The sequence below is a fragment of the Octopus bimaculoides genome, chromosome 3 (genome assembly GCF_046866305.1).
Source record: "Octopus bimaculoides isolate indiv1 chromosome 3, ASM4686630v1, whole genome shotgun sequence".
NCBI classification, from domain to species: domain Eukaryota; kingdom Metazoa; phylum Mollusca; class Cephalopoda; order Octopoda; family Octopodidae; genus Octopus; species Octopus bimaculoides.
In genome coordinates, this window is record NC_142930.1 from 126,080,578 (window position 1) to 126,092,575 (window position 11,998).

General features: G+C 39.4%; 1 protein-coding gene and 1 long non-coding RNA gene across 7 annotated transcripts in view; one reads left to right on the forward strand and one right to left on the reverse strand.

Moving 5' to 3' along the window:
- LOC106869995 (uncharacterized) overlaps positions 1 to 11,998 on the reverse strand; it is a 276,693-nt gene that overhangs the window by 102,463 nt on the left and 162,232 nt on the right. For 2 of the 3 annotated variants that reach the window (XR_001409476.3, XR_016241194.1), the window contains one exon: positions 2,299 to 2,420. The exons of the other annotated variant lie outside the window; for it this stretch is intronic. This is a non-coding gene — a long non-coding RNA (uncharacterized LOC106869995). The remainder of the gene's footprint in view (positions 1 to 2,298; positions 2,421 to 11,998) is intronic. 3 annotated transcript variants of the gene reach the window in all.
- Positions 1 to 11,998, forward strand: part of LOC106869993 (adenosylhomocysteinase-like 1) — a 426,079-nt gene that overhangs the window by 89,058 nt on the left and 325,023 nt on the right. The gene's annotated exons all lie outside the window — the stretch shown is intronic.

Genomic DNA, 11,998 nt, shown 5'->3' on the forward strand with positions numbered 1-11,998 from the left:
AGTACCAGACCTAAAACTAAAAAAAAAGGTGGGGGAGGGGGCGATTTGCTTGACTAAAACTTTCTAGGTGGTGCCCCAGCCTGGCCGTAGTCCAATGACTGAAACACTTTTAAGTTATAAGATATTGACTTATTTGAAACTGTCGAAACGGCTTCTGCTTGACAGATTTCGAGTTACCATCTGGAGATCAATATTTGCTTCGTGATGGAAGGATTAGGAATCGATTGTATAGGATTAAGAATCGGTTGTGTATCACATGTTATTCACTTCCTTTAGTTGTTTCAGTCATTGGGCTGCGGCTATGCTGGAGCACCATCTTGAAAGGTTTTTAGTCGGACAAATCGAACCAAGTACTTTTTGCCGGTACTGGCGGTTTTTCTTCCCCGAACCGATAAGTTACGGGGACGTAAACAAACCAACACTGGTTCTCAAGTCGGAGAGGGAATGAGATACATACACACACACACTTCTGTGTATATGTGTGTGTGTGTATGTATGTATATATATATATATATATATATATATATATATATATACCCTTACCGAGTTCTCATACTGGATATATGCGACGCAGTAAATATTCTCTGCAGACATATTCCTGGAATTAGCGCGCCAAAACGAAGACTTTTGAATTTTACCATTAAGCTGTAATTAGCAGAACCATATACACGCGCACCTATGGCGGTGGGCAACTTTGTATGGGGTTCTGATGATTATGGTTCCATTACAAATCAGGCTGAAGAGAAATAGACAGTCGGTAAGATTGTTAAAATTCGAAACCGGTCCCTGTTTAATAATGTTCCTTTTCGTTTTTTTTTAAATGTCTTGCCCGCTTACGTTTTGGTATCACGCTATATTTCATGTTGAGAACAATTTAGGTCTTATTAGACACAAGATGTGATATATTTCTAGCACATTGAATGTCCACGTTAGTGGTCAACGTCATATATATATATATATATATATATATATATATATATATATATAGATAGATGTGTGTGTGTATGTATATATGTATATATACATTCGAATCCAGGTGGAAACACAAGGTATTTTCCCCCCACCTTGTTTCACATTTATGTGCTTACTCTGGTGTGTGTGTGTATATATATGTAGTGAAACTACCTATCGCCATTAGATACAAACTACTATCGCCATTACATACAATCTTCTCATTTAAATATAAATAAATGCGAGCGTAGTAGAGAACCCATTCCTTGTCCATCACGTGACTGATCATTATTCGAATCGGCAACTTCTTCGAACCGTTCCCGCCAGAACACAAACTGACCAATCACGGCCCCTAATAAGGTCACGTGATAGAGTATATTTCTACCATCTGGTGAGCCAATAATTTGTTATAAATAGCTTTAACTCGGCAGCCAAATTTGTCTCGGTCCAGTTTCTCTTTGAGAACTGTTCCGTGTACCACACGACAGCAGCAGCAACCAGCAACAATCTCTACCAGCGTCAACACGATTTACTATGTACACCACACCAAACTCCGCGGCACATCTCTCTCTTCGATTCTGTTAGGTGACTCAGCTTCACCACGGTAAATAAACAGACAAGAGTTCTTAAACAGACAAGAAATTCTCAGCCAGCGATGAACATCTGTATAACAAGAATCACGGCCCGGCATCGATGCCACGACATCACAACTAGTGATCAGCTCTGCCACACTCAGCCTCTCCTCACTTTCACATACAGAACTTTTCCTATAGTGTACTAACGAACTGGGGTATAATTGCTCACGGGTTATTGACTCTCTTTCTATCTGCTGTAAACACTCATACACACATGTATCACTCACATACACACTTTTCTTTGTATGACGGCCTGTCTTTGATTATGTTCTTATATGTCGCATTCACACTCTCACACAGACATACATCTTTAACGCTACAATAAATATCTCTGTTATTCATCTAATACGGTTGTGGTCTTTCATTACTGGTCATCTATGTTATCGTCGCATAACATATCATGTATATCATCATCGATATATATTTGTATGTTCGACCGTGTGACGCGTTTAAATAAAAGGAGTCCTCTGTTTTTCCATTCGTCACCATTTCTCCTTTTATGAGTTCGCACGGTCGTCCCTTACATATATATAGTTTTCGTCTGCCAAATCCACTTACAAGGCTTTGATCGGCCTAGGGCTATAGTAGAAGGCACTTGCTCAAGGTTCCACGTGGTTGCAAAGCGAATTTCTTAATCTCACAGACAATATTTAACAACAAATTCGGAATTGAATAAAAGGAAATAAAAAAAAAGTCTTCTTTTTTAACTTACCTAATAATTTAAAACCTGGAATACTTTGCTAACCATAATTCTTATATTGCTGCGCTGACCATTCTTCTCATTGTGTAGAGCTTCGGTGATGAATTCCGTTTCGTGCTCTGTTCGGCAGTAGCCTGTAAATAAACGAGTTTCTAGTAAAATCCTTATCTTACAGGCAATTGGTTTAGTTGCATTGAAGTGTTAAGCTACTATTCATACAAGTATAAGGCGCAGGCCTAGCGGTGTGGTAAGAGTTTGCTTCCCAACCACATAGTTCTGCGTTCAGTCCCGCTGCGTGGCACCTTCGGCAACTGTTTTCTGATATAACTTCGGATCAACCAATGCCTTATGAGCGGAGTTGGGAGACGAAAGCTGAAAAAAACCCGTCGTGTGTGTGTCAGTCTGTCTGCTGTCTGTCTTCGGGTTTGTTTGTCCCCACTGCAACACTTGACAGTTGGTGTTGGTGTGTTTACGTTCCCGTAACTTAGTGGTTCGGCAAAAGAGGCTAATAGAATAAGTACCAGATTTAAAACGTACTGAGGTAGATTCAAGGCGTTTCCCCTATATGAAAGAAAAAAGATACAAATAATTTCAGCAAAGAAGGGGAGACACCTCTGTACATATTTTAGTCTTATTAAGCCTCATCATTGAAGACCTATGGCTAAAGACATTCAGACTGTGACTGCATTGTCTCCCACCTCTCAAGAAAAAAAAATAGTGTATAGAAGACTGCATTATCTCGCTCTCTCTCTCTCTCTCTCTCTCTCTCTTGCTTTCTTACCACAGTTGGTTGTTGTACAATGAGGAAAATTTGGTTGCTCTTCGTAGCAGCTGAAGCACCTGCTGTTAAAGTTAAATAATTTGTCTTACTTCAAAGTAGTTTTTTTTCTTCTTTTCGTACTTGGCTTGTGAAAGTACAATAAAACCTTTTCACTCCAACTGAAGCAAATTCTCTTCTTGGTGAAGACTTCCTTTTTTCATTGTCCTTTCGCCATAAATGCAAACAATTTCACTTCATTCTCCTTGCTTCCACCCTCCTCTCTCACACAAACACGTTTATTCACATACTTGCATATAAACGTCAATTGACTTTGTGCATCTAACTTCCTATTTTGTTGTTTTTCCAGAAATCTCTATATTTCATAATTATTGATTAATTTCCTGGTAATTCCTGATTAAACGCACGTATAAAAAACATGGATAGAATACCTTTGATAGACATATTGTTTATCTAAAACTACATTATATGTGCCCTTTGTGCTTTTTGAATTTTTCAAGTTTTTTGGGTGTGGTCTAAAGGAATTTAACTACTATGTCTAGCGTTGAGGCTTTTTACTGTACTATTGCTGAAACTAATAAAAGAGTAGGTTACATTACCCAACGCACACTTTTAAAAGAGAGCAGGACATTTTTAACCCATTACCTCCCATAATTCTATTAATTGGAATTTTTTTTTTTTTTCTTAATGAAACTTCGATTTCTAGCATAAAACAACCTTAGAAACACGCTGGAATGATCAAAATAACATTTTAAATAGAAATAAAGCGAGATATTGGGTGAAAAATTAGCAAACCTCATTTGAATATCAGAGAAATATACCTAGTAGATATAGCAAAAAGGTTAGATATGTGTAAATATTGACAAATAATTACGAAATTTGTAATTTTTAAGTGATCTCATATGAGATCACTGGTAGGTAATGGGTTAAAGAGAGATTTGGTTATTTCTTGTTGCTGTGCTGATCAAGCGTATTTGAGATGAAAGATATTCCAGTCGTAGCCATCACATCTTTTTCTAGACATAGTGTACCTAGGTTTACAATATCCAATCCCCCTTTCTTTTTGAAAGGCTACAAAGCTTGATTTAAAGTAGTTTTGGTTGCTATTTCTTGCAGATCGACCGACCCCGAAAAATTCCCTCGTTTGCCTCGCCACTTTTGAACTTACTGGTGACGCAGACATAGGGTTGAAGGCTTTCCGATTGTGGCTATCTCAACTCCCTACTTAAACAGTATCTCCGATTATATTATCCAATGTTTCATTCCCCTAATGTGACAGTTCAGTGTGGTTTTAGACACATTTAGCTGCTATGTGCTGAACACTGGTTCCTGCGTTGTTTCTGTCTAGTAAATTTCACCGAATAAACCATGAAATAACATCTGGTTGTGAGACTCCAGGAGTTTAGGAAAGATTGAAGTTATCCTTTGGTTACTAGTACTCCCGGATCCGTTCTGGCCAAGGTAGTTGTCTGTTAAGGAGTCCCAGTTATGGGTCAACTAGCAGAAGATGGTCCTGTACACACAGAAGGGGGCTGACCCCTTAACATGTCACATAGGCCCTGGTGTCACAAGTATCAGGCCCTGCGCCTTTAGAGTAAGCCCGAGGGAGCAGATGGCTTGAATGTGAATAGACGGGTATAAGGCAACAGGAAGCTATTTTCGTATTATTCTCAAGAAAATCATGAATTTTCTGTGTTTGGTATAGAAATTCATGAGTTCCGACGCTTGTAAAACAAAGGTAGTGGGAAGAATTCCACTCATAAGGACAACGCGGTGCATTGTGGGGAGAGAGGGCGACACTTGTCCAAGATGCCGTGCACTGGATCAAACCACGTGATATAGAAGCAAACTTCTTAACCACGCAGCTATGACTGTGCTGTGAATCGTTTTTCTTTCTTCCTTTCCATTATCGTTGCTGTCACTTCTTGACTGTCCGTTATCAGTCTAAGTTTTGTCAACGCCAACTTTTGGATTAACCTGTAAATCAAACAGGTGTTGCCAGTTTGATGCGCCTTCACCACTGGCTTCGCAAATATTTATCTACTTAATATTATATATCCACGTAAATGTATGTGAAAATTTCCGTCTAGCCCTTGAGAACGCTTGTGCCTCTTGAGTAAAGTTAGAAGCATTCTTAAGAACTGAATGCTTGACAAATTCTTAAATGTAATAAAGTAAATAGTTTATTCTATTTCGTTTAACATCTTTTCATTCCATTCTATTTCCTTGGAAATTTGGAGATTTTCTCTACTTGGATTATAATAAACTATAGAACAATTTCTTCTGACTAACCTTATTAATTTTTTTTTGTACCTTTGTATGCTATGCATGTCTCTTCTTTGCCAGTTTATACCGTGTAAACTTCTCTTCTTTTTTTATCCGATTTTTTCCTCTATTTTCTCTGGGGTATCTTGGCTTAATGGTAAAGAGCGCTTATTCGATTCTCAGTAGCGACTTGCTGGCCACTTTTACCCATCTTCTAAGCCGGTTTCACAGCTATCCTGTGTTTGAGATTTCCTTTATTTTCTGTAAAATGCCAACTCTGTAAAATGCCAACTTATATATATAATGTCTGTGTATAATGTATGTATGTATGTACATGTGTGCGTGTAGTTGGATCGTAAAAGCAGTTTTGTAAATTAAACATTTAGATAAGTTCAAATATGTTTGTGACATGTTCAACCTGTAAAAAGCCGTTTTCACTGCAGGTCACATACACACATAGAGATCTTGTTTCCTCTAGCATCTTTGAATAAGCGGTCTGTCCTCATCGTCGTACAGCCTTTTATATATTCAACCCATCTGGATGCAATCTGGTCATGATGATGCCGTACGTTTCTGTTTTCGTCTTTAATCTCAATATTTTGTTTACTCACGTATGTTTGTGATCTCATTTTATTTATCTCGCATTACTTAGCATTTATGCTGATTAAGTTTTCCAACCAATGTGTTTTACAAAATATGCTAACTTGTTTCATATTTTCACATACTTTTGTCTGCTGTCTGCCCGTACTTTACCGCTCGATGTCTGCTCCGTAGTACTTTCTTGCTAAACTAAATACTGATAAGCCTGTTGGTTTATCAGTATAAAGCCTATTGAATTTCTTGCTATATCACTTAGGTTAAGGCGCGTGTTGTGCACCTGATCACAATATGTGGTTTCGATTCTGGGAAGGAGCAGTGTGCTTGTCTTTGAAGAAAACACTTTATTTTACGTTACTCTTCTCAGCGACGAGCTGGCGTCCCATTAAGTGGGGAATGTTGTGGCATCGGTCACTTATGCGCCATGAAAACCAGGTAACCGGTCTCGCGAGTTCCTGCACTCGAGCCATTAATGTCCAGGGGTTACATGCTTAGCGTGTTACCAATGTAGTATGTAAGCAATGTAGGAAGTTACTAATTTAGTGTGAGTGGTCACTAATTTTGAAATAAGTGTTATGAATGTCCAGAAACATTGTAACTTTATTTGAATTGTAAGGAGAGAAGACTAGTGATGAACGAAGCGGGAGTCTCTGTTGGAGTCAGAGGAAAGCGGTAAAACTTAATATTGAACAAATGGGTTTAGAAGCTTGCGGCGCTAAGGTGGTAAGAAATACGAAAAAGTAGGTTCCATCTTAGAGAAACGATGTGGTCCGTGTTGAATCCATCCGCTGGTTAACGGAAAACCGCACGCCAACCAAGAGGACGGACAATTGCTCTTTGGTATTCTTACGCTCCCAGCTCTGATAGGTTGAAGTTGCCATAAAAAAAAAAAGCTTTCCTGTCCCACTACACATGTATCACCTGGGCTCTTCCACTTGTATTAATTTCTTGTTGGTTGCTGGAATAGTCTTAGTAACTACAAAATCATTTCTTTCATAGAAATGAAGCAGTTGATTATCTCTTTAATATCTTTTACCAAATTTGTATATGGACGTATTCTATTCTATACATTTCACATTATAGGCGCAAACGTGGCTGTATGGTTAAGCTCTCTTCTCAGTCACGTGACTTCTGGTCCAGTCCCACTGCGTGGAACCTTGGGCACATATCTTCTATAGCCACGACCCTACAAATACTTGGATACTTTGGCGTTCTCAATGCTGTGTTTTTGTCTAGGAGCGAGTCCCTATTATAATGTTGATATTGGAAGAATTTTTCATCATTATCACTCCTGTCGAAATTGCCAAGTAGCCAATTAGTGGTTTTTGATACGGCTGTTTACATTATGATTCTCGCGTCCTTGTTCTTCACCAGGAGAGACAACACTCTGAAATTTTCTGTTTTACCATCACCTGGTCATCTATTTTGAGATTTTTCCATTTCAGTTTTTTTTCTTTTACACTTGTTTCAGTCATTGGACTGCAGCCTTTAGTCGAATAGATCAACCCTATTGCTGAAATCTAGCAGTTATTCTATCGATTTTTCTCATGTCGAACTGCTGAGTTACGAGGACGTAAACCAACACCGGTTTCTGGCATGATGGGGGAAAACATTTGCCTAAACCAGTGGTTCCCAACCGGGGTACGTGGAACCCTGGTGGCCTGCAAAGGTAGTACTGGGCGTCTGTAAACTAAATTCAAAATTTTATATTTATACTTTCGGTCATTTCAAAATGTAACCACATGTGAATCGTTGGCGGGTTTTTTTTACCTCCGTCTTCCTTTTCTATTGGGCTTTTCTCTGTCTCCCGTTTCCGAATAAGAGCTTTGCTCGAAACGTAAAACCACCTTTCTTTCCTTCCCTGAGCTTCTGCTAAAACTTTACATGTACCACGTCCTCGCGTTGTTGTTTTTTGTGTTTGTTCTTAGTTTTTTTTAAATTTATGTTTATATTAGGTTGGTGCATAATTATTGCGGCTTTTTTTCAATAAATTTTATTCAACAAAAACAATAACAGCATTTAACAAAAACATCTTTAAATGATTATTCCGGAGCATACTCACCACCTACTTCAATTACTGCCTCCCATTTGCTTGGTGGCCGGTCGGAATAATCATTTAAAGATGTTTTTGTTAAATGTTATTGGTTTTGTTGAAAAAAATACGCAATAATTATGCACCAACCTAATAAATATATACATACACACACACACACACACACACAAATAAGGATAAGCATATTAAAAGGTGTCCGTGAGAAAACTCATTGAAATAAAGGGTTGGGAACCCCTGCCCTAAACGATAACCCGGTCCGTGGCAGAGTTCAAATCCAGCAATTTTGAGAGGAATGGATAAGTCGATTACATCGACCCATCTCCTTGACTGGTACTTTGTTTTATCGACCCCGAAGCGATAAAAGGCAAAGTTGGCTTAGGCGAGATTTGAACTCAGAGCGTAAAGAACAAGCAGAAATGCCGCTATGTATTTTTCCCGACGTACTAACAATTCTGCCAACACGCTGCCTTAAGTGTGTGTAGATACAAAAAGGTTTATGAGTTTTATATAACGAACCAATGCCCGTTTGTACTGTTTACTCTACTACGACTGGATTTACAAAAGTTAATCCTAAAATATTGTGCCATTATCTTCTTATATTTAACTGTTTTATGATTGAAATCTTGTGAAAAGTGGTGTGGCAACGTTTATTTATAGATTAGGTGGATTTAGCCGTTGTTCGTTTGACTAATTCGTTATTTGTGTTAAGTAGAAACCTGTTCATTTGCATTTCACGCATTCGTATATTGAGCACGAAATTGCTTGGACATCATATAAATGTCTGGAATTTACCCAACCGTATGATGTAACTATTGTTAGGATGCTGTAGGCATCTTAAATCGGTTTCGTGTCGTATTCATTGAGAATGACTGAGTTGTTGGTTTAGGAAACAGTTTCTGCTGTCGCAGAAAAGAGAAGATAATTCAAATACATCACGAACGCTAAAGTATTATGCCGCCCATTGAAGTATCACATAGCTCGTGTTTGTGAGCGTGTACTGGTTAATTTACGAACATGAACCACCTAACGAGCATGTACTAAAGCTTGCAGTCACGGCTGCTTGAAATCGCATACCCTACCGTCTCATTAGAAATATTGCGTTAATGAAAGACGTGTTAGTCATGGTTAGAATGCCTTTGATAAATAGGATCGTTCGATCAGGGGTGAAACAAGTCTATCCTACATATACAGTAATACCTCGACTATTGCAGGTGTTACATTCCAAAAATCCCCGCGGTAGGTGAAAATCCCCTAAGTAGAAACAGTACTGTACTGTATATATTTCAAAATTCTCTCTATAATTTGTATATAGGCACAGGAGTGGCTGTGTGGTAAGTAGCTTTCTTACCAACCACATGGTTCCGAGTTTAGTCCCACTGCATGGCACCTTGGACAAGTGTCTGCAACTATAGCCCCGGGCCGACCAAAGCCTTGTGAGTGAATTTCGTAAACGGAAACTGAAAGTAGCGTGTCATATATATATATATATATATATATATATATATCAACATCATATATTGCCTCTCCTGCTCTCTCTGCCAATCCCTGTACATCGGACAAACGGGGCGCCGCCTGGCCGACCGATTCGCGGAACACCTCCGAGATATCAACGTCGGCAATGACACCCCGGTGTCACGCCACTTCCGTTCTGCCGGCCACTCCTTGCGGCAACACCTGTCTGTGTTTGGATTGTCCATGCACAGGGGCCATCCGGACTCCCGTTTGCGCCGTGAACAAAGATTAATCTTCTATCTTCGCTCCTTTGCGCCACATGGGCTCAACTCCCCTCCACTCTTCATCTAACCTGTCTCTCTCCCCCACCCTCCCTCCTACCACCCATCTCTCCCCTCCCCCACCTCCTGCTCCGACTCCTACTTCTTTGTACGTCTCTTCACCTCTCTTCATACTTCTCTCCACTCTCACTTCTCTTCACCCCTACTCTTTCTCTCCTCTCTCTTACTCTCTTCTCTCGTACTCCCCCCTCTCTCACTCTTACTCTCCTACTCTCTACACTCTTACTCTCTTACTCTTACTCTCTCACTCTCTTCCCCTCTCTCTCACTCTCTTTCTCCCCCCCATACCCCTCTTCCCTCTCTCTTCCTCTCTTTCTCTTCCTCCCCCCATACCCACCTTCCCCTCTTTCTCCCCCCCCATACCCACCTTCCCCTCTTTCTCCCCCCCCATACCCACCTTCCCCTCTTTCTCTCCCCCCCATACCCATCTTCCCCTCTTTCTCTCCCTCCATACCCACCTTCCCTCTCTTATACCCACCCACCCTCTCTCCCTCTCCCCTCCCCTCCCCATCTTCCCCCTCTCTTACATCCACCTTCCCCTTCTCTCTCCTCGTCAACACCCCCTCATAAGCTCATCCCACCACACTCCTACTCTACCTTCCCACTCCACCCCATCCAATTCCTTACACCCGCCCACCCCTACCCACATACCCCACCCTACCCACAGACCCCTACCTCTACCCCACCCTCAGCCTAACCCACACTCCACCCATGCTTTCCCCACCTCCCAACACCCTCACATCACACCACACCAATACCCTCGCATCACACCACGCACACACTACAACTGACCAACTACTTTCTCCCTTTCTCCCTTCCCCATTTTCACACTACATACGTCAAGATCACCAGCATTCTACCTCCCACACACAGCCCCTCGTTCCCGATCACCGTTTGTTATCTCCCCCTTTCTTAGCTCTCCTGAAATAAGAATGTCTAACTTCCGGTCAGCCATTGTTATGATCGGCCATTATTATGATTGACCGTTGACTGAACACTATTCAATTTTTTTTCTCCTTGTCTCCGTATTCTTTCTGTTGAAGAGCGTAGCTCGAAACGTCAAAGACTTTCCGTATTCCCGAGCGTCATACTAATATATACTTTTGTTATTTACACCACCTGTCCTCGTCTGTTGTTATTATTTGTATATTCTCCCATATATATACATATATATATATATATACATATATATATATATACATATATATATATATATATATATATATATATACATATATATATATATATATACATATATATATATATATATACATATATATATATATATATACATATATATATATACATATATATATATATATATATATATATATATATATATGTGTGTGTGTGTGTGTGTGTACCCATCTAACATTGCTTGACAACCGATGTTGGTGTGCTTACGTCCCCATAACTTAGCGGTTCGGCTAAAAGACCGATAGAATAAGTATTAGGCTTTCAAAGAATGTCCTGGGGTCGATTTGCTCGACTAAAGGCGGTGCTCCAGCATGGCCACAGTCAAATGACTGAAACCAATAAAAGAATATTTTATCATAAATGCAAAACCACACCACGGAAGAATCGACGTAAGCTTAAATAATAAACCGCGATATGGCGAGGGATCATTGCGTAGATATGTATATATATATATATATATCTACATACACACGCACAAAATGTAATCACGTGTGTATTGTTGGCGATTTTCTTCCTCCGTCTTCCCTTCGTTTGGACTTTCTTCTATTTCCGAAGAAGAGCTTTGCTCGAAACGTTAAATCTTCTTTCCTTCCTTCCCTGAGCATCTGATAATATAGTACTTGTACCACGTACTCGCGTCATTGTTTTTTCTTGTTTGTTCTTATTTGTTTGGATTCACTATATATATATATATATATATATATATATACATATATATATGTGTGTGTGTGTGTATAAATTTAGTAAATGGGGAAATAAAAGTATTCAGTTAACATATGCGTTTTACTCCATTTACTAAATTTATATATACCCAAGTTCCCAAAATAACAAGGAGTTTCTACCTCATAAACAGGAGTTACACCACAGTAATTTTGTGATCTTTGCTACCCGGTATCTATTAACCAATTTATTTTGTCGGAGTTATTTATTAACTAAGAGAAAATAAATACATATAATAAAATATATAATGTGTGTGTGTGTTGGTTACCGAGGAATTTATTATATTTTATATCATCATTACGTCACAAC